Below are 26135 nucleotides of genomic sequence, written 5' to 3'. Positions count from 1 at the left end.
CCCAATTTAAAAATATCAAAGAAGTATCATGAGAACGCCTTGTGAGTGACAGCTAACTAAATGCACCACGGGCATCACAAAGCCGTGCCAGCCATGCACATTTGCTTCAAGACAAGACCTTTTGGGCTTCCAGTGGGTCTGATGAGCCTTAGCTGGTTCTAAACGGAGCCGGAATGGCCCCTAATTGGAGACTGTGGGAGTGTCCTGTGTTGGTGCCCTTGGCAAAGACTGTGGAGTTTTGATGCCAGGTGCTAGCAGTGCACACAGGCAAGTGGGGCCGTCATGGGGCTGGGGGGGGGGGGGGGGGGAAGAGAACAAATGGGAAGTGCCAAGTGCTGGCCCTGCTAGTAGATGGTCATGAGAGCATGCGTGATGCGTCTCTTGATCAGTCCTGAACACGCACATGGAATGACACAGACAGCACAAATTCCCGCCTATCTGGATGAAGAGTTGAAGTTACTATGTTCTATCTTCGAAATCAAGCGTGTCCTAATTTTAACCCACAACTCTCATCTCCATTGACCAAGGTCAGAATCACTGAACTCTGGCCATCCTTCTACTCTTCGAACCCACAAAATCCAGCCGCACACTTTTGATAAAAGCCATGTGTGCACAATGCAGAACTGTGTGGAATGACTGAGATGAGGACACAAAATGACTTTTCAGTCAAGCAATGAAAAATGAAAGAAAAACCTTCTGAAACAATATTATGTTAAAGAAAATGGCCCTAAAAGCAAAACTAAAACATACAAAACATCAAAAAGGAGGTCAAATATAAATTTCTTGAGGAAGAATTCACGAGAAACATTGAATGATCCTGAACTTATGTTAGGTAGCACCGATTACAGATAGAATTCTACTTTCCAAGGTGTCAATTGCCTCCTTTCTAATAAATTAGGGTTAAACTGTCAACTGGGCTGGGTACAAAGCAGAGAACTTAGGAAAATGAGCTAGATAATGGATGAGAAAGAGAGACTGTCTAAAATGCTCTGTAAATTATGCCATCCATGTGCCCTTCAGAATTTTAGCTCCTGGGTGGTAAATGGATATAAAAATACCGAAATTTTCTAAAACTTTTAAAAACATGACAAAAATAATATTATTGCTCTAAAACCATTATTTACCAATCAAATTCCACTGTTGTAACCTCACTGTCTATTCTGCATATTGCACTTATTCCTATTAGAAAGCATCTAACCTTGGTGCTCATGAAGATTTAATTTCAATTCCTCAGATGCCTGAGGTCAGACGGAAAATCCCTCAGAAGAATTCATAATGTAGTTCTTAATGCATATTTACAAATATCAAAATAAGTACTGATGCCTGGTAAATGCCTACACATCCAGTTTTCCTTTAACATATAACAGCATATATGCGGTATGAAAAGCCCTTTTATGGCCATTTAGCTCAGAATTTACACCCTGATGTTAGATAATGGTAGAATTGAGTTCATCCGAATATGTGTGAATCCATTTACCAAAGCACTATACCTAGTATCACAGCTGGAGATCTCAGAAGACTTCCAGATGCATGCACCTGTCTGAGAACTAGAGAGCCAGAGCCCACTGTGCACTTCCTTCTCCCACTAGCAGGAAACTTTGGTCCATTTAAGTATAGGCGCATTAAAGAATTACAAAAACAAAACCCCAGAATCATTTCATCGGCATTTCTAGCATTTCTTTTTGTCCCTGGGACTAATTTCTCCAATATCACAGCAATTCTTTTTTTTTTTTTTTAATTTTTTATAGTCTATTTATTTTTGAGACAGAAAGAAACAGAGCATGAGTAGGAGAGGGCCAGAGAGAGAGGGAGACACAGAATCTGAAGGAGGCTCCAGACTCTGAGCTGTCAACAAAGAACCTGATGCAGGGGCTCAAACCCATGAACCATGAGATCATGACCTGAGCCGAAGTCAGACGCTTAACCAACTGAGCCACCCAAGTGCCCCAAGCAATTCCTAAGGTTGGAATGAGTGGCTGAAACCAGTGGGGTTTTTTGGTTTGGTTTTTGGGGGGTTTTTTTGTTTGTTTTTTAATAGTTTATTGTCAAGCTGGTTTCCATATAACACCCAGTGCTCACCCCCACAAGTGCCCTCCTCCATGCCCATCACCCCCCTTCCCCTCCTCCCCACCCCCATCAGTCCTGTTTGTTCTCAGCATTCAAGAGTCTCTCATGGTTTGTCTCCCTCCCTCTCCCCCCCGTCTCCTCCCCCCCAACAGTCCTCCGTTAAGTTCCTCCTAATCCTCCTATACGTGCAAACATGTGAAACCAGTGTTTTTTAATGAGCATTTCCTTTGAGAACACAAGTGATCAGTCAACAGTAGTTTTGAACCACATGTTAAGAAAGTTAGGCTATAACTTCTTAAATTCCCCTGCCTCTGAGAAAGAATTATTTCTCGAAATGTTGGGGTCTGGGTAGAATTATAGACGTGGGAGCTCCAGACAGAGCTGGGCTGTCAAGGTCCACTTGGACCCAAATCTCTTATCTTAGGATTTCAAGAATCAAACACGTGTCCAGGGGCACCTGGGTGGCTCGGTTAAGCGTCTGACTTAGGCTCAGGCCATGACCTCACAGTTTGTGAGTTCAAGCTCTGCACTGGCTCTGTGCTGACAACTCAGAGCCTGGAGCCTGCTTCAGATTCTCCGCCTCCCCCACCCCACCCCCCGCTCCTCCCTGCTCATGCTCTGTCTCTCTCTGAAAAATAAATAAAAGATTACAAAAAATTAAAAAACAGGTTTCCAGCCTATATCAAATAGAACTCAATGTGTCCATTGAAATTTAAGTTTTAGAACTTATAAGAATGCTTTACCGACATCTGTTTCCATTGGCATTTAAAAAATGTTTGTGTAGTTGTAAAACTGATGCTATGTTACCAAAACTTGAAATGCTTAGTTTGCCCTGAGACTGTAGTTAAAGACTTGTCTGTTTATTGAGACACTTCCTAAATGTGCACTCCCTTTGCTCATGTTCCTGCCAGTCAAATATAAAAGTGCCTAAAGTTATTACATTAAGAAGTGTGAAAATGATGCAAAGTTTCTGCAAAGTAAGGGCCCAACACAATATAAACCAATATCCTAATTTTTAAGCTGAAAGGAGAGAATTAGGTCTCTCTTGTTTAATCAGAGTGTAATTAATGGGAGATCCTATCAATTTTATTTCTCTAGACTTTTCATTTTTACCAATCACTAGACTTCTCCTGAGTACCTGAGCTGAAAACTTCTAAAACAAAATTAACTAGACTCCTTCACATTTTTGTTTTCATCAAAAAAATACCGAGAGCTCTCAACTATTCTTTGTAAAATGTCTCACTATTAATCTCCCTTTCCAATCTACCATGGTCTTCTTACTCTTGGCCTACATCACCGTAGGGTATCAGAATCCTAGCCAGTCTCTTTGCCTTAGACTCCTTCCCTCCAGTGCTTTGTGTATAATATTTGAGCTAAACTGGCATAAAAGAAAGAAAGAAATCCTTTCATATAAGGTCAAATGAGTTTTGACAATGGTGCCAAGACATTCAATGTTGGAATGGCAGCCCTTTCAGCAACTGGTTCTGGGAACACTCGATCTTTATGTGCCAAAGAGTGGATTTGTACCTTACCTAACATGTACAAAAATTAACTCAAAATATACCAAAGGCCTCCATGTAAGACCTAAACCTATAAAACTGTAAGAAGGAAACACTGGTTAAAATCTTCATGACATTGACTTTGGCAAAGATTTCTTGGATATGATACCAAAGGCACAGGAAACAAAAGAAAAAGTAAACAAACTGGACTTCATGAAACTCGAAAAATTTTATGCACCAAAAGAATATAAACAGAATAAAAAATCAACCCACTGGATGAGAGCAAATATTTGCAAAGCAGGTATCTGATAAGCAACTAATCTCCAGAATGTGTAGAGAGGTCCTAAAATGTGACACCACTACCAAAAAAACCCAACAACCCATGATTCAAAAATGGACAAATGACTTGAGTAGACTTTTCTCCAAACTGCTAATAAACACATGACAAGATGCTCAATATCACACATTAATCATCAGGGAAAAGCAAATAAAACTACAATGAGATATCACCTCAAAACCGTTAGAATGGCTAATATCAATAAAATAGGAATGACAATTGTTAGGGAGGTTGGGAAGAACATGCATCTCTTTCTCACTGTTGGTGAGAAGGTAAAATGGTACAGTGCCTATGGAAAACACCATTGGCAGTTCCTAAAATAATTAAAAATAAAATCATCATATGACCTCAAATTCCACCTTTGGGTGGGAGTAAAAGACAGGGTAGAATGAGAGACGCTAATCATATCAGGTTTATAGGAAGAGAAGAAAATGGAAGGCATACAACATTTAAAGAGACAATTATTCAGAGTTTTAGAAGCTCTTGAGAGACAGAATATATTTAAAACAGCCAGAGAAAAAGGAAAGCAATTTCTTCAAAGGAACAAACATTTATGTTCAATGGAATCCAAGACACTGGAATGATGTATGCAGCATGGAGAAGGTGAGTGCCAACCCGAATCACACGTGCAAGAAGATATTATCAACACTTATTCAAATCCTAATATCCATAGTATCTGCAGACTGACAGTATGGGAGAGACGACATAATATAAAATGGGCAAAAGTTCTGAACGGGTATTTTATCATAAGAAAAAATTCAGGTGTCCAGGAAACATAATATAAGCTACTTAATCTTATTGACAATCAACAATTGAACAACAATTAAAACAACTATGTCATCCCATTACACAGATAGCTAATCAGAAAAATAGATTAAGATTGATAACATCAAGTTTTTGTGAGGATGTGGGATGAGAACTCTCGTCCACTGCTGGTGGTAATGGACATTGCTACTCCTCCAGTTAAAAAGAATTCCATTTTCTGCTTTAGAACTGGGTACTGGGTGGAGGTCAGAAAGCCCTCAAGAAAACTACCAATGGTGGCTCAAAGAACACTTAGAAAAATCTTACTGGACTTTTATAGACAGCTGTGCTATTTCATGGTAGAACATCTGGCAACACTACCCAGATTCCCTGGGTAACATGGAAAATAGAAATGCAGTCCATGAACTTGGGGATTTCACTGAAGAAATTTCTAGAAAGAAAGCTGGGAGTGTCAAATGCTTTCTCTTAGGTGCATATGATAAGGTGCAGATCCAGATCAACCTGACAGGAACTTTTCATCAGAATCAAGGGGAGACTTTGCCAACTCAGAACTCCATTATTATTTGTCTCTTTCCTACTTCTCCAACCTGAAAACTATTCTAGAAGTAAAATAAAATTTGGAGGCAATCAATCCAGAGTGCTGGCAGTGGACCCTCTCTTCAGCGGGAGAGTAGAATAGCTCTGTGACTGTTGGTGAACTGCAGAGAGAAGTGAAGGGGCACCTCAGGTGACTCCTCAGCTCAGCAGCTGGCGCGGAGGATCTTAAGTGCATCTTCCCAAAGCAAGCCAGAGTGGACCATGTTGTGTGACACAGTAAACTTCAAAGTCCCCATGACTTTTATACCAGCTTTGATTCAAAGGCAATGAAAATCTTCAAAAATGGAAAAAGGCCTCTAGGGTGCTAACCTCCATTAGTCAGGAAGGACCCCGACAAACCTACTCCCCTGAGAACATGAGTCACTTTGAGGGGGAAGGAAGCCTCCAAAATCAGAGCCCAGAGTCCAGAGCCACTGCAGGCATCCAAAGGGAAAGAGCCCCAAACAAGGAAAATTTCCTGTTGCCAATCATGGGAAATGGGAATCCATGTCGGGCTGGATTTTAGGATCACCATGAATCACAGTACTGTGAGCCTCCCGTTTTCCCTCTTTCTCATGGGAGTGAGCCTTATGGTTTTCCATGTGGGTCTTACTGTTGCACATTGGCTGGGAGGGTGGGGTGGACAGGAGCACAGACAATGTTGAGTTTTTAGCTTACAAGTCTGGCCACCCAGGGAACCTGCATTTGAACCGCTGTGCCAATGGGGTGCTGACATGCAGTGCCATCTGCCCTGGGACCCAATATATAGATGATGGGATACTAGACTTCAAGTTGTGTCATAAAAGGTGATGCCTGGAGGGTCCTGAATAAGGTGAGCATCTGTAGCTTGTGGGAAGTATATGGATAGTTATAGCCAGGGGTCACACCGAGGCAGCCAATCTTCAAAGATGCTCTCCAGCAGAATTCTTCTTCCCCGGTTATAGAGATGACAGGTGCGTACCAAGAGGCGGGCGTTATGTGCCGTCCCTTAGAACATGAGGTGGCCCCTGCACTTGCTTTGACCAACAGAAAGGAGTGCCATCCTGGACTTCTGAAGCTAGATGTTAAGGGACCTGTGGCATCTGCTTGCTTCCTTTGGAGCATTCACTCTTGAGTTGTTCCCTCATACAGAGCCCAGCAAACACACTGAGAGCAAAGTCAACAGACCACATGGAAAAGCCAAGAGGAAGAGAATCAAGCCCCCCCAGGCAACAGCCCCAGCTAGATTCCCAGCTTATGGCCAACACCAACTGCTTGGCATGGGAGTGAGGACATTACACCAACTCAGTGTTCAGGCCATCGTCACATGAAGCAGAGGAAACAATTAGCCAACAAACATGGGAAACTTACATTGTTATTGTTTCAGTGAACTAAATTTCAGAGCTTTTTGTTTGCTTTTGTTCTTGTTGTTTTTATTCAAAAAGGTTAATACAAATACCAAAAGATTAGCCATCTATGAAGCCTACGTACAGAGATTCAAACACCACACAGTAAGTAGCCTCTGAGAAAGTCCTGCATGTTCCTCCCTCCCTTGTTAGTATTGATGTCCTTGGTGTAACTGCTTCCCCTGCAGTGTGAGCTACACCTGTAACTCACTTCTACCAAATAGTGACTTACTTCCAACAATAATGGTGGAATGTTACTTCCAAACTCTGTTAGAGAGACAGTAGCTTCCATCTTGTTCTCTCCTCCCACCTCTGTTTGCTCTAATGGAAGTCAGTTTTCATATTGTGAAATACAGAGAAACCCCACAGCAGGGAAATACTATCTCAAACCAAGGGCCAGTAAAGACTGAGCCATGTGAATAGCCATGTGAGAGGAGCGAGCCATGGAATGCACCCTCCCTGAGAATTGCAATTTGAGCTGATAAAGATGTTACCCACTGAGCTATCAATCTTTTTTGTGTGTGTCTTACATAACATTACCCTTTGATTGGCATGCAGTAAGAAAATCCAAACTTCGTGCTTCTTGCTTTTTAGTAGTTACCATTAATCAAAAATATCACACAGTGATCAAAAACAAAACTAAAAGGATAACAATATACTTAGCAATAATGGTTTGGAAACTCGCAGGAAAACTACATAAAATGGATTGGATCACTCCATCTATTCACTTTTTTTTTTAGAAAGGGAGATACAGACTGTGAAATAGGCTCCAGGCTCTGAGCTGGCCGTCAGCACAGAGCCCGACGCAGGGCTCAAACCCACGAACCGCGAGATCATGACCTAAGCGAAAGTCGGACGCTTAACTGACTAAGCAACGCAGGCGCCCCCATCTATTCACTTTTAGAAGACTCCTGAAGTCAATAACATTTTCAAGCAGACATATAAATTCTCTCATACACTTGTCTCTTGCAACTTGAGGATATTAAGTAAAATATTGACAATAGCATATATGCCGGATTCTGCCTCTGGCAATATGCTCCTCCATATTTAAGAAACAGTATGAAAGCACAGGGAGTAATTCAGAGCATTCCACTCAAATCCTTGTGTGGCAAAAGCATGCTCTGAAATCCATGCCTCAGAAAGAGTGTAGAAGCTTCTTGTGAACTTCTTCCTCAAAATAAAAACAGACGGTTTGATCTTCAGAACAAAGTACTCCTTTCTACCATTGTTAGCCTATTCTTTAGAAATCAAGACCTTATTCAGCTAGTATCTTCAGATTTTAAAAATTAAACATGAGGCATTTTTTTATCATGGAAGATCCCTTGCTAATTGAGATGTTATGACTGACTTGATAAAGATATTTATATTATTATTTTGGGAAAAAACCTTATACCTTATTACTATAACTTTATAAAAAAACATTTTACTGTTTATCTACCAAAAAAGCAAACAAGTAATATATTCTTTTGAAACTCCCATGATAGTTATTGCAATTATATGTATAATTTTCCAATATTAATAGCATAGAAAAGTAAAAATTAGCTAAAACTATAAAAATGGAAGTGTAGTTATATATGTATATAACATGTATATATATGTGTATGTATATGTGTGTATATATATATATACATATATTCTATATCTAAAACATACACATGCCTCTATAATGAATTCCATTTTTCCACTAATTTGGAAGAAAATGTTTTTGCATAAACTCCACTGAGTTGTCCTTTCTTCCATTTATTTTCCATCTGCTATCCACTTATGAAGCCACAGTACATCTAAATCACTGCTCCTCTTTTTCCCTGGTCCTTCCCATCTTCCTTTTTTCTTACCTTCTCCCCTTTTCTTTGTCTCAGTGTTCTTCCGCACTTGCGTTGAGAACTTCTCTGGAGAGTGTTAATGTAAGGCCTCAGCAATCGTGTGGCAATCACATCCGGCCAGCAGGGGTAAGAGAGGTCTGCTACCTAAATGTGTGCTGCCAAGGGGACTGTGCCACAGGCCAATATAATGGCGTATATGCACTTAGCACACACCCTAGTTAATGCCTATATTGGATATTGCTGCTTTACAGAAAGTGAGAAGCTTCTGAAGCGCTGTGTGTTTGCTGAAACTTTGAGAATTGGTAAATATTTTAAAATTAAATGATGCTATGATTTCAGAAATATTTGACATGGGACACCTGAGTAGCTCAGTCGGTTAAGCGTCTGACTTCGGCTCAGGTCATGATCTCAGTCGGTTGAGTTCAAGCCCTGTGTCAGGCTCTGTGCTGACAGTTCAGAGCCTAAGGCCTGCTTCAGATTCTGTGTCTCCCTCTCTCTCTGTTCTCTCCTACTCGTGCTCACTCTTTCTCTCTCTCAAAAATAAAATTAAAATTAAAAAAATAAATACTTGACATGAACACTGGATTTATTTCAAAATGAGATATTTCTATAACATTCCTAAGTTTTGTCCCAGCAATAAAGCGTTTAATTCACCTTAGGATTGCAAACACTAAAATATATAAAGAGATCTGGATTTAAAGAGGTTCATTTAAAATGTTTGGAAACATGTAATATAATTGTATTTCATTCCTTAATATGCATGTTAAAATTCCTTCTCTTAAACACTGAAATTTCTATATGAAAATTTTCACAATGAGACATACAGCAAAAATAAAATTAGTCAAAAGCAACAATGTTAAATGTAGATGGATTTCTAAATAAAATATGTGAAAAGTAAAAAAAGTTAAAATGTATATTTTAAATACATAAAATAAATTTTGAATTCTATTTGATGTGACAAAGACTGTATTTAGGACATGAAATTTAAATATTATATCAGGACCTAATTTCTCTGAGCTCATTCGATTTAAATATTCCCAATCTCTATTTCAGAATTTAATTTGCTGGTGAGAGACACATGCAACTGAAGCTCAAACACGTAGACGGTGATTCTCTGGTGCCAGGAAGATTAAAAGGTTTCTATTTTTGCTTTTGTACTAGAAGGAAAGACTACATTTTACATTAAAGCCACATAAGTGGAAAAATTCAAATTCATAAGCTACTCTTAAAACATTTTAAAGAGCCTTTTTGATGTGTGGATACTCCATGAATAACCATTTAATTTGTATATAGACAATAAGAGAAGGATAAATGATTATTTTTATATTTCAGAAAAGAATAACAATAAATGCATGAGAATGAAACTCTATTAAGCTCGTATTTCTCAAGTTTCACCTTCAGCATTAGAATGCGCCTCAACGTGGAGCAGTTAAACAAGGAGATTAACACGCGGCAAAGCACCAGGCAGACTGCAAAGCAAAATCAATTACAGAATACACAGGCCTGCCTTCCCCTTTGCTGCCTTTCCCTCTCTAGGCAATAGAACTCGGTGCCTGTCTCCACCCCAGCCCGTCCATTCTCCCCCGGCCCTTTGTTCGCCTGACACCTGACCTCCTTGCCACAGCTCTGAAAACATGTAGGACGGTGTTAATTTGACTGGGCCACAGGGTGCCCAGACATTTGGCCACACATAACTCTGAGTATCTCTCTGAGGTTATTTCTGGAAGAAATTAATCCCTGAATCTGTAAGCGGAGTAAAAAGCTTGCCCTCGCTAATGTCAGGGAGCCTTATCCATTGATTAAGTGAATTCCGGAGCAGAACAAAAAGGGAAACCAGGAGAGAGAGCTCCCGCCACACTGCTGGGCATAGACAACAATCCTTGCCTTGGGACTCGAGCTGAAAAACTGGGTCTTCCTGAGTCACGAGCCTGCCTGCTCTGGGTTGTACCTGTGCCAGTGGCTGTCCTGGTTTCCAGATCTCTGGACACAGAGTGGAACTACACCATCAGCTCTCTTAGGCATCCAGCTTGCAGGCTGCAGATCTTTGGATTTCTCAGACTCCATAATCATGGAACCCAACTCCTTATACACATATAAGTATTATATACCCCGTATCTGTGTTTGTGTATACTGCTGGCACACTAATATGGACGGCACAAAGCCCTTCACGATCTGCCCTACATCTCTGTCCTGCCCAGCTCCTGCCTAGAAAACGACCCTAGGTCCCCCGTGCTTCTTGACCCCGCAACAGCTTCCCCCCGCTGACGCGCACTACATCCTGTTGTTTCCTCGGCTCCTTACTTGCTTTCTCCTGGAGATGAACTGACTTTGCCCTCCATGTCTGCCTTTTATGTAAATCAATGAACGTGTGGGGTTATCTCGGAAGAACCATACAACATTTAGCAAGGTCTCACGATATGCCAGGTCCTGGGAAGGAACTTTAACACGACGATCTCATTAATCCCCAGAGTGACACCTCTCTCGGAGGCTGGTTGAAGAAAGTAAGACTTCGGGTTACAGAGACGATGGGCGAGGATCGTGCTGCAAACAGGTGGCAAAGAGCTGGAATCTGAGTCTGTAGGTGGAGCCCATGGTCTTAACTGCCCCACAGTGAAAGTGTCCCTCTAAGATTCAGGATGAAGGAATTATGAGGGGAAAGGCGTGAGGCAGTCAGGGGACCGTTAACTCACTGTCCACCTCAGTTAACTGCCGGACTTTCCCCTGCTGGCGTCCTGTGAGTCTTCGAAATTGTTCCCATGGAGGTAGAGGAGGGGTGGGGAGGCACGAAGGAGCTGACATTCCCCTGCTGGGCTCTGACCAAGGAGGGATGGGCCTGTGAGGGGAGAGGAGCCTGGGTCTTCACCCACATCTGGCTTCTCACAGCTGCTGGGGAATTTGTGTGTGATCCACAGACACAGAGAGGATGGCATGGTTCTCTGGGAGCTCAGCTGGGCCTCCAGTCTCAAAGACTAGGGGTCCAGGGGAGGCGGGTGGGCACCCAAATGAGTCAATGGACTGGAAGAGGTGGCCTGACACCCCCTGGGCTCACAATGCCAGGAAGCTGCAGGCTGTCCAGTGTGCCAGGAGGTGAGCCAGCCCAGGGGCCAAACCACACCACCAGTCAGATTGCAGTGGTGACAGCTGCGTGCCATAGCACATGGCTGCTGCCCTCATTTCCCCTTGCAGGACTTGGGGAAATGGAGAGGAGGGCAGAAGCCATCTGCAGAAAGTACATCAAAAAGAATTGAGTTGAATATTGAGTATGACTTGGAAGGAAGGAAGGAAGGAAGGAAGGAAGGAAGGAAGGAAGGAAGGAAGGAAAGAAAGGTTGATGAGCGCCAAGCACAACTGTGAGCTCAGAGTCAAGCACATAAGTTTAGTTATGAAATAAAGTGACATTTTTCCATCCCTGAGTTTTGGGTATCTGTAAGTGCAAAGGAGAGAATAAAAGTGCTACTATTATCAAAGCAACACGGACTGCCAGAGGAATAAAGCTGAAGACCTCACTTGTGGCAGATGCCATTCTGTAAGCTGTTTTAGAAGTTATCAAATCTGCTTACACTATCAGGTTTCTGGAAACAAAATCAGCAGTAGCAACAAATTTTCCAACCTCCCTCCAAAAATATATATAAGAGCTTCTCGTCCATCAATAAAGTTTTACTGGAATACTCTATGCCCACTCATTTCTGCATTGTCGGAGGCTGCTTACCCACCACAAGGGCAGAGCTGAGTAAATGCCACTGAAATAGTGTGACTCCAAAATATTCACTATCTTGCGCTTCACCAAAGAGGACCTTAGCAATGGAAGAGCTCTTATCGAAAAAGAAGAACTAGTGGAAGGTTGTATGGAGGAGTGACTTTGTCTGACTGTATTTTTCAAAGATCACTCTGGCTGCTATGTGGGTAAAACTCTTTTGGGAACAAGGCTTGACTTCATCATACAATTTTATGTCTGTATTACAGCATTTTGTTCTACAATAATAGTGGTTAGTCATCGTGAACTTCTAAAGGATTAGATATGCACTTGGAAAGTGGGTAGAGTTTTCCAGTTTCTTTTAATCTCCATATAGTTCTCGGAATTCCTAACATTTAGTGAGTACTCATGTAATAATTGTTAAGGAACTAATGAACTCAAATCATGGGCTGGGACTTAGCTGAAGGTAACTCTATTTTTAATTATATTCCCATGGCATTCTACTATTAATGCATTTCTTCTCTCATAAAATTTTTGTGAGCCTCAATCTTAAAATTATGATCTCAAATTGAATTTATAATTACCTGGCTCTGTATACTTGGTACAGATGAATTAGATATCCCTTTTGAACAAGAGAAAATGTTCTGAGAAGCACTCATTAACTACTGGGCATGTCATAAGATGAGAATAGCTCCCAAGTATTTATTTCATTTCTTGGACTAGAAAGCAACTTAAATTACCATAAAAGAGATTTGGGTTGTCAAATGTCCTTGTGCAAGTTCTCACAAGTAAGAAATCTCCATCCGTGGACTCGTAAGCCAACTGTAATATCCATGGAAAGAGATCAGAAATAGATGGTTTTCTTTTAGTTAATGTGTATCTTTTTATATTTCTTGATCTTCAGCCCTCTTGCAGGTGTGCAGGTATATTTTAAGTTCAATGTGTTTTTGCAAGTATTATGTTCCTGACATTTTTCCTTAGTGGAATCCACTTCTCCCTGTTTTGTTTTTAAATGGTGAATTTATTCTATTTATATTCATATTGATTAGTACAACACCTGGGTTTATCTTTAACAAGCATCTTTTATGTTTTCTAAGCCCTCGTTTTTCTTCTCATTTCCTTTTTCCTACTTTCCTGTTTTCTTTTGTATTTATAAGATTTATTTCCCATTTTATTCTTGGATGGCTGGGAAACGATAGACTGCATTTCTTTAACGTGAGTAGTTACTATTTTGTTCTTGAATTCCTGAGTTATCTATTTCATGGTAACTTTGCAATCTTTGTCAAGGCTCAGGAATAGGTTGGTAGAATTTTATATTTAGTCCTCTATTTTCTTGACTTTAATATATTCATAATAAAATAATTACAGTCAAACCTTGGTTTGCAAAGCATAATTCATTCCAGAAGCATGCTTGTAATTCAAAGCACTTGTATATCCAAGCGAATTTCAAGAACCATTGGGTCAGTTGTGATCATGCGACATTTGGCATCACGTACTACTCATAGCGCAAGACATCGCCCGTGGATCTGAAGTTAAAATGTATTTGAAGCGTTTGCTTGCCTGGAGGAACACTCACAGAACAAGCCACTCGCAATCTAAGGGTTCACTGTATTTGAAAATAGCTCTGAGAACTTCTGTTTCTTGTAATAATAGTGATTAGGAGCTCTGAGAAGCTCCACATGCACATGTATACACACACACGCACCATGGACATGTCCACACATGCGTGTGCACACACACGTGTGGACACACTTCCCTGACAGAAGTCCTGACGGTCACACGTATGGTGTCCTCACTGTCCCAGTAGGGACGGTATGACTCTCAAGCCCAAACAATCCTCAAACCAAGAGCTGAGCCCCAGTTATGCTTGGACCTTGGGCTGGATTAGCCTTCAGAAGCTTGGCGAATAAACACCTGGAATCCAGAACAGGTAGTAGTCAGGTCCAGAGGAGGAGGAAATTCAGGGAGCAGGGGTGTAGGAAAATGGTGTGAATGTTAGGGCATCCTGAAACAGGTGGTCTGCGATACAGGATTCCTCCAGCAACACTTCTGTGGGGATTTTGAACTTTGGAAAAGAACACGAGGAAGCCGTGTCTGGGGAATCTTTTCTGTATCAATGCTTTTGGGGTGTGCTGAAATGGTTCTAGTCCAATGTTCTCTTTTGCTACAGGGAAAAACAAAGCAGAAGGATACCACGTCATCTGCAGAGGGAAGTTTTCCCCAAATTAGCACACATTAATGGGAATAGAGTAAAAGAATAAAGAATTTATTTTAAAAAAGCGGGAAGGTCACTATAGAATTTGGAGTCATCAAATATCGAATACACTTTTTACAGATATATGTGCAGCATTTTCAGAAGTGGCATCTTCAAAACTAAGCAGATGATAAGAAATTATTTAAAAAAGAGAGATTAAAAATGGAATTTCCATATACAAATTTGTTAAAGAACAGAATTGACAGTTGGCAATATTTAAAGAAATAGTAGCTACAAATTCTTGAGAGCCGGTGAAAATATGTAGCCACCAATCTAAAAGGTAAAATGTCTTCCATGAGAAAAAGAAACAAAAGGAAATCCATGCCTACAGACATGGCAATGAAATCACAAAGCAGAAGATGAAGATAAAACCTTGAAGAGGCAGAAAGAAAGGCCATGTCAATTAAAGGAAGTGACAGAATGATAGCAGACATTTCAGTGGCCAAAACACAAGTCAACAGACAGTCAAATAATATCTACTAAGAGCTGGGGAAAAATACCTGTCAAGCTAGACTTGTCAGTGAGCAAAAGGATCTTTCAAGGATGAAGGAGGAAAATGAAGACATTTAGAGAGTAAGTAAACATTGAGGGATTTTATCTCTAAAAGGTTAGTCTTAAAGGAAATCTTGATATAGTTCCAAAAGAAAAAATGATTCAAGAACATTCTCAAGTGCAGGAACGATCAGTAAACAAATAAAAAGGTAACAAGGAATTTTCTGATCGGAATGCAACTTAAAAGTTAATAACAAAAAAATAAATCAATTCCATTTAGAAGTTGAATACTGCCATTACTGCAAAATAGAAAGGGGGAAGGTCAAGAAATTTTAAAAGACTTGCTGAATGGCAGTGAAAGGCACAAGGTAAGACCTAAATAAGAGGAGAGATACATGTACTGTGTTCATTAAACACACTAAACATACGAACAATGCCAGCTCTCCTGGGGCTAATCTACACACGAACCAAATCCTCAACAGTGATTTTCTTTCACGAAATGTGACAAGCTCATTCTCTCCCGCGCTCTCTCTTTTGGGAGAAGAATATAGAGTCAAAAACAACCAAGACACCCCAACAGGTTACGAAGTCTTATTACAATGGCATTTATTATTATTATCACTGTGGTATTTTCATTCCTAGCACATTCCCAACACACCTGCCATATTCAAGTCTGTGAAGTCGAGATGCGTGTTTTAACATCCAGCGTCTACTGTAGCTGTTAAAATGGACTATGTTTGTTTTACTCTAGCATATGTTTACTTTTTGAAATACAAGCAAATTATTTGCTCCTTCGCCGTGAAGTTGACTACGAAACAAATGTAATAATAAGGACAGAATAGGAACAAAGCAGTTTGGCCAGTTTCTCTCACACCCTGCCCATGCCAGGGCTCTTTAGCTGGGAGCAAAGGAGCACAGCTCTTTCTATACTGTTCTATCACATCCTTGCAGCTGGAAAGGCAACGTGCCCGTATGTAGGGATGAAACTGCCTCACTCCATCTTGAGGCTAAAAGACATTACCTTAGGATTGGCTCAGGCAGGTTAAGACGTTTCTGGATATATTTGGAGTGTATCCACAAGGGAAGTAAATACATCTCACTGCAAGAAAAGAGAGACTCCAGGGCGTACATATAAAGAAGATGGGGGTTTGGAAGATCATAGCGTAGGTGTCTGAGATGGCCTCAGTCCAGTCCCCAGATCTACACATGCAGCAGAAATCAAAGGAAGTACTAAAAAACCTACAGTTTCATCATGCCATATATGGGGAGTAGAAGGCATCCAGGGACTTGGGAGAGCGCTGTATTGGAGGAGGCGAGAGAGGGCGGAGGCGGTGTTGCTGGAACTGGCAAAAACGAGGTGTCTGCATCCACATTCTCAACGTCCTGGACAGTATCCAAGACCAGAAATGGTGGCTGCAGCTAGGTGCGGACTTCAGCACCATCGAGAGCAGCACGAAAACTACTGTCCTGTCGCCTCTACTGGGCCCTGGAAGGGACTGGGGCATCTAACTAAGGATCCCAAGCAGGAAGTAGAAAAAGTGACAAAAATTGCAAGAGTCCTGGGCGCTGAGAGGTGGCTGGCAATCCCTCCATGAGTAGGTATAATAAGGAAGGCTGAGAAAGTGTCTCAGGAGCACATTTAGTTTTGGGGGTAGGAGGGGCCGGGGGCCAGGTAGGTTTCACCAGGCGGAAGCCAGGCATGAAGAAACCTGTCTTGAAGCTGATTCCTAATGGAAGCAAGATTTGCATAAAGGAGACAAGAAGTGAACTTTAGAAGTGTCCCCTTGACTCCGCACCACCTCTCCCATTCAGCCACCTGCTCTCTCTCCCTTCTGGCCATCACATTATCACGTTCACAGACAAGGCTCCTGAAGGGGGAGGTTCCTGCACTCCCAGGCTCCAGTGCCAAGTTTTATCCACTGCTCAGTCCTTTGCAGTCGGAATTCTACCTTAATTCTGGGCGGACATTGTATTGAGTAGGAAAACCAATAACTTCTTGTAATCTTAAAATCGAATTGATAATTGTATTCCATTTCTCCATCACAAACTAATGTGACTTGAATATGTCTCTTTCTCTTGTCTTCCAGGACCTCTACCCCACCCCCACCTGAGCTCATTTTGCCCTGATACTTGCTGACCACCTTGTTGACTATTGACTTTTGGCTCCTCCACTGGCAGCCTGTCTAGTCCTTTGCTAATATACTCGTTCAAATGTTCTGTCTTTATCTTTCCTGATATTTCTCTGATGAGCCGGGCTGTCCACATCCATGATTTCTATTACCAACTCCATGCCAAGGCTTGGCATGGGATCCCACTGACCAGATCTCTTCTTAATCTAAAATTCTGTTCAAAAATTGGAGCAACAGCAATGAATTAAAAATGATCTATTTCGGGGCATGTGGTTGGCTCAGTGGGTTAAGCGTCCTACTTTGGCTCAGGTCATGATCTGAGTTCGTGGGGTCAAGCCCCGCATCGAGCTCTGTGCTGACAGCTATCTCAGAGCCTGGAGGCTGCTTCAGATTCTGTGTCTCCCTCTCTCTCTGGGCCTCCCCTGCTCATGCTGTCTCTCTCTCTCAGAAATAAATAAAACACTAAAAATTTTTTTAAAATGATCTGTTTCTTCAGAGGATTGCAGGCTGGTGTGTGAGATAACAAAAGACGCCGGATTACTCCACTTGCATATTTCAATGGCATCTCAAACGGAAGACGTACCAATTCAGTCTTTTCTCCTTACATATATTCAGAAAACATACAAGGGCGCCTGGGTGGCTCAGCCAGGTAAGCATCTGACTCTTGGTTTCAGCTCAGGTCATGACCTCATGGCTTTGTGGATTTGAGCTCCACATAGGGCTCTGAGCTGGCAACATGTAGCCTGCTTAGGATTCTCTCTCTCCTCCAGCTCTCTCTGCCCCTCCCCCATTCACACCGTCTCTGTGTCTCTCAAAATCAATAAATAGACTTTAAAACAAAAGGAAACATATGCTATTAATTTTAATATCATCCTAATGCTTGAAGCTACATCTCCCTGTTCATCTCCTGTGCTACCCTTAGAACTTGTATTCATTCACCAGGACACGTTTCACAGCTTCCCAATTCACAAACAAGTGCAGCCTCTTCCAATTGCTGTCTTGTGATCTGGCGGTATTTCTATGTTTCAACTCTGCTCATATCCCTATATAAAACCTTTTGGTGGTTTCTACTGTTTCATGACCAAATTCAAATACATTAGCATAGCAGACACTGACTTTCATCTTGGATAGCTTTTCTAAACACATCACTCATTATGTTCTCGTGCATAGCCTTTATTTCAACCAAGCCGAATCATTTGCATTGTCCTTGGTAGAAAAGCAATGATAACATTTCTGTCTTTGGGCATTGCGCTTCTAGAGCCTTTTAGGCTGGTTCATACCTTCCTCCCAGCTGTTTTTCTAAACGCCTCAAGGTCAGATTTGGTGTCACTTTTTGTGTGTTTCCTCTATTGCTTGGCATCACCAGAGTTCAGGGTCTCTTACTCCCTAAAAACTACATGTTACCTTTACTACGACATACGGCACTGCACCCCCTCTCCGCAGAGAGGGTATGAACAGGTTCTCAGTTTTATATGTTTGTTACCTCCAGTGCCAACCACATGAATAAAAATCTGACAGTTGAACAAGGTGATATCTTTAAAATGCCTGCTGACTCTACAATGTGCTTATTCTTAACTTTTGATGCAACGTAGATTGTCCTGTAAATCTTAGAAAATAAAATAAACATGCAGTCCCTAAAACTTGCTTAAAAATAGTTCACAACACCATAGAGATTCTTTGATGACACAAAACATTTTTAGGAGACACACTAATTTTTGCCACAGTTAACAGATCTGAGGTCTGAAATTAGAGAGCTTTGCATCATGCTCATAAAGATCGAATTTCTTTCAGGTGAATAGAAACACTTCAGATTTTATATACTCATATTTAATCCTCAGGAACAGCCACTTCTAAATCATATTGCAAAAGAATTAGGAAATAGAGACATAGTCTTCCTAAGGCTTTTATTAACCCGTATGCTGCAGGTAGCAGATCGGAGAAGTCGGTGTCCGGAGGTCCTAGGTAAACTGGCAGTTAATAAGTCCTGTTATGCAACATCTGCTGGCTTCCTAGCACCATCCCAGGGACTGATGTGTGACTAGACTAACCGAATATATTCTGCCAGCTGCTCTCACTTCTTCAGGCGGCTAGTAATGCATAGGCTCAAGTACAGTCCATCACAATTCAGCCTCCCATCTAAAACGTTATAGTTTTGGTGTTTATATGCATATTTTTACTTACATAGTAGTGTCATATAAGCTGTTTTTAATATTGCTAGATTTTTCTAGCAAGCAATACTATGCTATTCTATTTTCCAATGTATGATTTACAATGCTGGTAACTTGACACATACAGTGATATGAAATGTCAGAAATATTCTTAGAAAATTCGAACATTGTGCAATGTAAATAATTATTATTAATTAAAGAAATATTTAAGTGTTTATTCCACTTTATTTTCTCTAGTCATAAACCTATAATCATTGTGTATATATTGCTTTCTAAAGACTCTTATTAGGTATTGAATAAGATACAGCCTCAGAACTAAGGATGTTAAACCTACCTAGGGATATTTACATGTCACTGTATAGAATGCCATACAGTAAGTAACATTACAAATCTGAGGGTATCGTCTATAAGGCATATGCTACAAGGATTTACAGCAAAGAAAGGTCACCAAGATAGGAAGACTTAAGAAGAAATACTTTATGAGGGAAGCAGAACATTTTTTTCTCGACAGGGCAAAATGCAGGGAGAGCGGGACTTCTGATGGCCAATGGTGAGGAATCTGAGAAAAATACGGCAAAAGGTGGGAAAGGGCTTCTCAGAATAAACAAAAAGTTACTACATTATCACACTTCCCTTCCTTCAGTGCTGTTTCTTTGGTGGTCATGACAACCCCGAGCTAATTTTGATATAGAAAATCAGATCAGGGAAAAATAAGACAAAATAATTATTGATTGAATAAACAATAATTTGTAGGCTGCATTTAGCCTACGACTAAAATTTCCCACTAGAAAAATTTCTTCCTGCTCTAGAGTGTGATCTAATCATGCTCCTCGCCCAAGTGTGCATTGAAGATGCAGGTTTACAGTGAAGAATAATCATTGTAATAAATGCTTCTTAAGCAACATATGCTATACAATGTCCTGAAAACTTTGTATGTCCCTGGCATGATAGATTGTCACTGTAACCTGATGGATTTAATATGGTTCCCATTTTACAGGTGAAAGATCTGAAGGTTTCCAAAGGCCATCTGGCCACCAACTCGTGGAGAAGGATTTTAATCCGACTCTCTGCAGTGAGATACTTCCTTCCGAACGACAGCTTATATTCCGTTGTAGCAAAATCTTTAAACACCAGTTAAAAGGATCTAAGTGTGTGTGACCTTGGGCCTGATCTTTACTATCTATTACTCTCCATGTTCACATAAACACAGGCTATTCTAGACAATAAAACACAGAAAAGATAATGCGGGCCCACACCCCAAATTCTAGTTTAAGTTATATGACATTTTTAAGGTAATCAACTCTTATGAACAAAATTTCTTTACGCATGATACAAAGTAATGAAGAAAACTTAGTTGGCAATTTCATACACTGTTGTTCAGATCATAATGAAGCTGAAGGGAGAGAAAAATCTGTGTTTTATAACTCATTAATTTATTTATGTGCTTATTTGTGGCCCTGGAATCATCTCCAACGTTCTCATTGACTAGAGAAATAACATATTATCTTGAGTTTTTACTGGTATATTGTTTAAGTAAAAATATGTTAAGTATATGGTAATTCTCAGGTACTGCAGGTAAAAACGAAGGAAACAATTAAGGCATAATCTTCAGGCTGAAGAATTCACAATATTTTCTGGGCAGGCAGTGTGGGGAGGTCACGACTACCATTATCACAGGAGGATCACAAACGTCTGAGTAGGGATAAGCATAAACTTTATAAACTTGTTATAAAGTACATCACAGAGGAGGGAGGCCTTCATATGGATTTTAAGGTAGGCGTTGGAATTTGCTAAATGGAACTTTCTAGATGGAGCAACAGTATTCTCAGTGGCACAAGCGGTGGTGCATTGGAGTATGGTTCAAGACGCTCAACGTCCAGGCCCCAGAGCAGCCAGAGATGAGGCTAGAGAGGGAGGAACATCACAAAACATGCTCTATGTTCTGCTAAAGAGTTTCTATTTTATTCTGCAGGCGGAGAGCTGCCAATAAGGGAGTTTAACTAGACCAGCCTCAGGATCAGGTGTGAATTTTAGGAAGCCCATTCTAGTAGACATTTGGGTATTATGGGACAGGCGATTCTGAAGTAGGAACAGAAGCTAAACATCTGTTCTAATGACCCCGGTAAAAAAAAACAGGAATGCCTGCAATTAGCATTGAGATAGAAAGGTAGCGTAGAGATTCAGTGAGTCATCAGAAAGCATCTCTGCAGAAGGTGGGGGTAAAGGAGAGGGAAAGATGGTGGGTAATCACAGCTCACTGCTTGGTGGAACATACTTGGCAGCGTCATTACCCCAAATAGGAAACACAGAAGAAAAACACAGTTTTCTGAGAAGGAAATATGGGCATTGTTGAGTTGGAAGAGGAAATGGGACATGCAAGTGAAAACAGCAGTGCGTTGGGAAATAAATGGGTGAGAAGGAGTCAATACTTGAAGTACATTCTTCCATATGTTGACACTATAGCTAATGTTTGGAACACAAATATGACTCATTTACTTCCTTATGAATCCCACAGTTTAGTGGGAGAAAGAATTCTGTAAATAGGTAATTACAATGCAATGTGAGAGAGCGAGAGAAAGATATAGGTGCTTGTGCGCACACGCACACCCCCGCGCCTCCCCCCCCCCAGACTGGAATGTAATGTAAGGATTCTTCTCTGCCTTGAGACAGGAAGAGAGAAGCTGTAAAGAGAAAGAAATTAGCCAGGAGGCAGTATTTAGAAATGATTCCTCAATGGTCTCACCACAGAAAAGAAATGATAATGACGTAAGGTGAGGGAGGTGTCAGCTAACCCTAGGGTGGTAATCAGTGATCAAGAGATAAGTGTATCAAGCAATGCACTGTACACTTTAAGCTCACACAAATCATATGCCAACATAAACAAACAAAGTTTATCGAGTAGACCTGAGAGCCACAAGAATCTTTTTAAATTATAGATAAAATTATGCCACTCCCATATTTCTAAACTTTCAACACTTACTCATTTTCTTAAGATTTAAATTAAAATTGTTATTAAGTTATTCAAAGCTAGACTTGTTCTGACTCCCTCATCCTCCACGACTGCATTTGAGTGAGAGATTAGGACTTAGTGAGGAGGAAGGAGAAAATCAAACATGTTTCATACAATGTGGACCTGAGTTTCTGGGTGAACCACGGAGCTGTTGAAGCAATCACAGATAGAACTTAGGAAAAGGTCTAGGCTTGAGGAATGTTGAGTACGTGGTGTACACCTGGGGTGTGGAATCAATGAGCTCACGTTTGTACATCAAGTACAACGTCTAGGGTACATTTAAAGGATGCCTAGTAAGTAGCTCTGAATGCAGAACTGGATCTCCAGAGAAAGGACAATAAGATAAACGAAAGAATACCAAGTCCCCCAGATTAAGAATAAACAAGTACTGCATTACCCAGTCGAGTAAAAGCGGAGTCAGAGTACTGTTCTTCCTTACTGTGAAGATATCTGTAAGTTTAATTTGTCGTTTTAGTTTACCTAGTGAGCACTGCAGAGGAGTTGGGGCCACGTGTTAGGGTCTGACCTCACGGGACTTTAATTTTTCTGCTGTACTTTGCAAACCGAGTGGTGCTGGGTAAATTTTCCAACTTGTTTTAGCTTCTATTTTCTTCTTTCTAATACAGGAAAATATATACCTGACTGATTTGCTAGGTTTATGTCTATGGGGTTCCTAAAAGGCATAATCTTACTTTATTTTATTTCCAACTCTAGCCTTTGACTGATGTAGAATTTCCATTCCCTGTTAGTAAATGAGAGCTTGGGTGGCTCCTCTAGCTTTTTAATTTCTAAGCAATGTCTTGTTATTATCATTAAGACTCACTTTCTTGATACTTCAGCTGTTTAAAATCCAACAGTCGCACATCGTCAAAACATCCTGTCTTCCCCATCTCCATCCCTAACACGTGTTTCTACGGGAACCTTGCAGAGGGAGAAGGAAGGTAGTCTTTCTTTCTTCCTTGTTCTTTCACCCCTCTCTCATCCTCTGCGACTATCCAGCTGAAGGATGGGCTAAAGGAACAGAAGTTTATATGTTTAGCTGTTGAAATTGGGAGCTCTCTCTTGACTGCTGATGAATCGCTGTGAAGGTAGGCATTTAATTTAAAGAATGGTTCTCATGCAGAGGTCACAGTTACATGAGGAGTTGGGACTCTTCTCCAAGTTGTCCTCTTTGACTCATGCCTTGAAACAATTCTTGTAGCTCGACTAGATTTGACCCCCTTGACGTTCCACCTGGCTGGGTACTGACCACCTGGCCCACGGGAAATATACATTCTCGCTACATCAAGATGGGGGACTGGCTGGGGTGACCCTCTTCTCCCCCACATTTCTGCTTCCATCGCAAGGTGCTCCAGCCAAACTCTAGCCTATGAAGTTCTTCAAGTAGGAAGCAGACAGCATTCCCTTTGGTTACGTAGGCTTCCAAACTCCTGGGCACAGGGGTCCCAGACTCTCAGGTCACCCGGGCCAGTTCCTCTGCATATGACAAGTTCCTAGCTCTACTTCTTGTGAGAACTCGCAATTTCTAAGACTGGTTTTCTTAGAGAATCCCCAGCCAGGAGAAAAATACAAATGCTCCTATTCTGAGATGTTATGGAGTTTCAGGTTTCTACTTAGCAAAGGCTGTTGGGAAGTTGTGGGTGAACTATAAGCCACAGTCTATATCCCTGGAAATAGATCAAATGGTTGTCTTTAGAACTTAACATTTTTTCGGGGCACCTGGGTGGCTCAGTCAGTTGAGCGTCCGAATTCGGCTCAGGTCATGATCTCGCAGTTCGTGGGTTCGAGCCCCGCGTCGGGCTCTGTGCTGACAGCTCAGAGCCTGGAGCCTGCTTTGTATTCTGTATCTCCCTCTGTCTCTGACCCTCCCCTGCTCACGCTGCCACTCTTTCTCTCTCTCAGAAATAAATAAAACATTAAAAGAAAGAACTTAAAATTTTTTCTTTATCTATTTTTCTCAACTGTAAGGTTTTGACTGCAATTTTCAGGCAGCAGGAAAAAATTACATCCTGTTTTGTCTGTAATAACGCTTAAGATTTTAGGGTTGTCGTGGAGGTTAAGGGCAATAACACATGAAGGACTTAAATAGATTTGCTTATTGTTACTATTTTTTTCTCGAAGTACTGACAATCACATGACCTTTAATAAATGTACATTTCTGTTACTATAATGTCAAAAGGAAGTAAATCAAATCATGATAATTGCCTTACTGTGGAGCTATTGTTAAGAACTGAGTATCAAGGAGTCCTGCTGGGTTTATGAAGTGATGGATCTGAATCTGTTGTCTCCCTATTTGAATAAAAAGAAACTGTATAGAATTTAGAGTCAGAAACAGTGGCTGTAACCATCACCTGCCCCACTTCTTATAACCTCAGTGTGTGCGAGACTCTTAACTGCTCTGCTATAGAGTGAATACTTGTGTCTTCCACCCCATTCCGACTCCAAATTCCTTTACTGGAAACCTAATCTCCAAGGTGATTAGGTGGTGGGTCCTGTGGAATGTGATTGGGTCATGAGGGCACAGCCCTCAACAATGGGATCAGTTCCCTTTTAAAAGGTCCCCAGAGGGGCGCCTGGGTGGCTTAGTCGGTTAAGCGTCTGACTTTTGCTTAGGTCATGATCTCGCGGTTCATGGGTTCGAGCCCCGCGTCGGGCTCTGTGCTGACTGCCAGCTCAGAGCCTGGAGCCTGTTTCAGAGTCTGTGACTCCCTCTCTCTCTGACCCTCCCCTGCTCACGCTGTCTCTCTCTGTCTCTCCTAGAAATAAATTAAACATTAAAAAAAATTTTAAATAAATAAATTAAATGAAGGGTCCCCAGAAAACTGCCTTTCTTTCCCCTTCTCCATGTGGGGACACAGTGAGGAGGTGCTGTCTGTGAACCAGGAAGTGGGTTCTCATCAGATACTCAACATGCCAGTGGCTTGATCTTGGCCTTCCAGCCTCCAGGACTGTGAGAAATAAACTTCTGTTGTTTATAAGCTGCCCAGACTATGATAGTAGCCTGAACGGGCTAAAATATGTTCCAAAGCTCAAATTGCTCATCTACAAAGGAGAGGAACAGGCGGAACAATACAAATTTGTTTTGAAAACTCAAGTCATCAGTGTCTCTAAAAACGTTTTTAATGGCATAGGAATGATTCTACAATTTTAGAATGTAAGAGGTCCAATGGTCTGGGATGACATCAGGTTCTATGCACTCCTTTTATAAATGAGCAAATGGAGACCAAAATGGATGAAGGACTTGCCCAAGGTCACACGGCTCGCTCTCGGACCAGGGCCCATCAGACCTTGGTGTTATGTAAGTGCCTTCAAGGGGGAGATAACCTTCCCTCATTTTACTAGAACACCTCCGATGTCTTTAAAATGCCCACTTCTTTAATTTCTTTTCACACACAAAAAAGTACACACTCTCCCTAAGGGATACAGAGAGTGTAAATAGAGAGATATTATCCACATTAAAGGAACAGAGAAGGGGGAAAGGTTAATTTTTTCTGAGGCTCCAGTGTCCAAGCACATTGAAGATAGGTTATTATTAAGCTATTTCCGTTTTGAATTCAGCCATAGCCCTTTGCATTGGCCCTGACTGCATTGGTCTGTTTAGGTCTTACTCCTGGAGGACAGCGACAGCCCCCGTATCTGTGATTTCCAGGGCCTAACACACAGCAGGTGCTAAGTGAGCACCGGTTAAGAAGCACCATCTATGAGCAGAGGATCTTCAATGCTCTCAGAGCCAGCAGTTATTTCTGTTCCTCCAAACTATTCCTACTTTGTGCTTCTACCTATATGGTGTAAATCACCATCTAAAATGCAGGTTGTCCTGGCTGGGAGAGCGCAATTCCTCATTCCTGGAGACTAGTTTATAGGGCCATTCTCCAGCCAGGCCAGGAGCTCAGAATAAATATCTGCATGAAAGTGACACCAGGCCAGATCCTAAGG

At 41.3% G+C, this 26135-nt stretch overlaps 1 protein-coding gene across 9 annotated transcripts in view; it reads right to left on the bottom strand.

Annotated features, from left to right (window-relative positions):
• The window catches only part of NETO1 (neuropilin and tolloid like 1), a 127627-nt gene that overhangs the window by 68807 nt on the left and 32685 nt on the right, over positions 1-26135 (bottom strand). The gene's annotated exons all lie outside the window — the stretch shown is intronic.

Source organism: Hyaena hyaena, unplaced genomic scaffold (genome assembly GCF_003009895.1).
Source record: "Hyaena hyaena isolate Hyena2069 unplaced genomic scaffold, ASM300989v1 scaffold_110, whole genome shotgun sequence".
NCBI lineage: Eukaryota > Metazoa > Chordata > Mammalia > Carnivora > Hyaenidae > Hyaena > Hyaena hyaena.
This window is presented reverse-complemented; position numbering and strand designations above follow the sequence as displayed.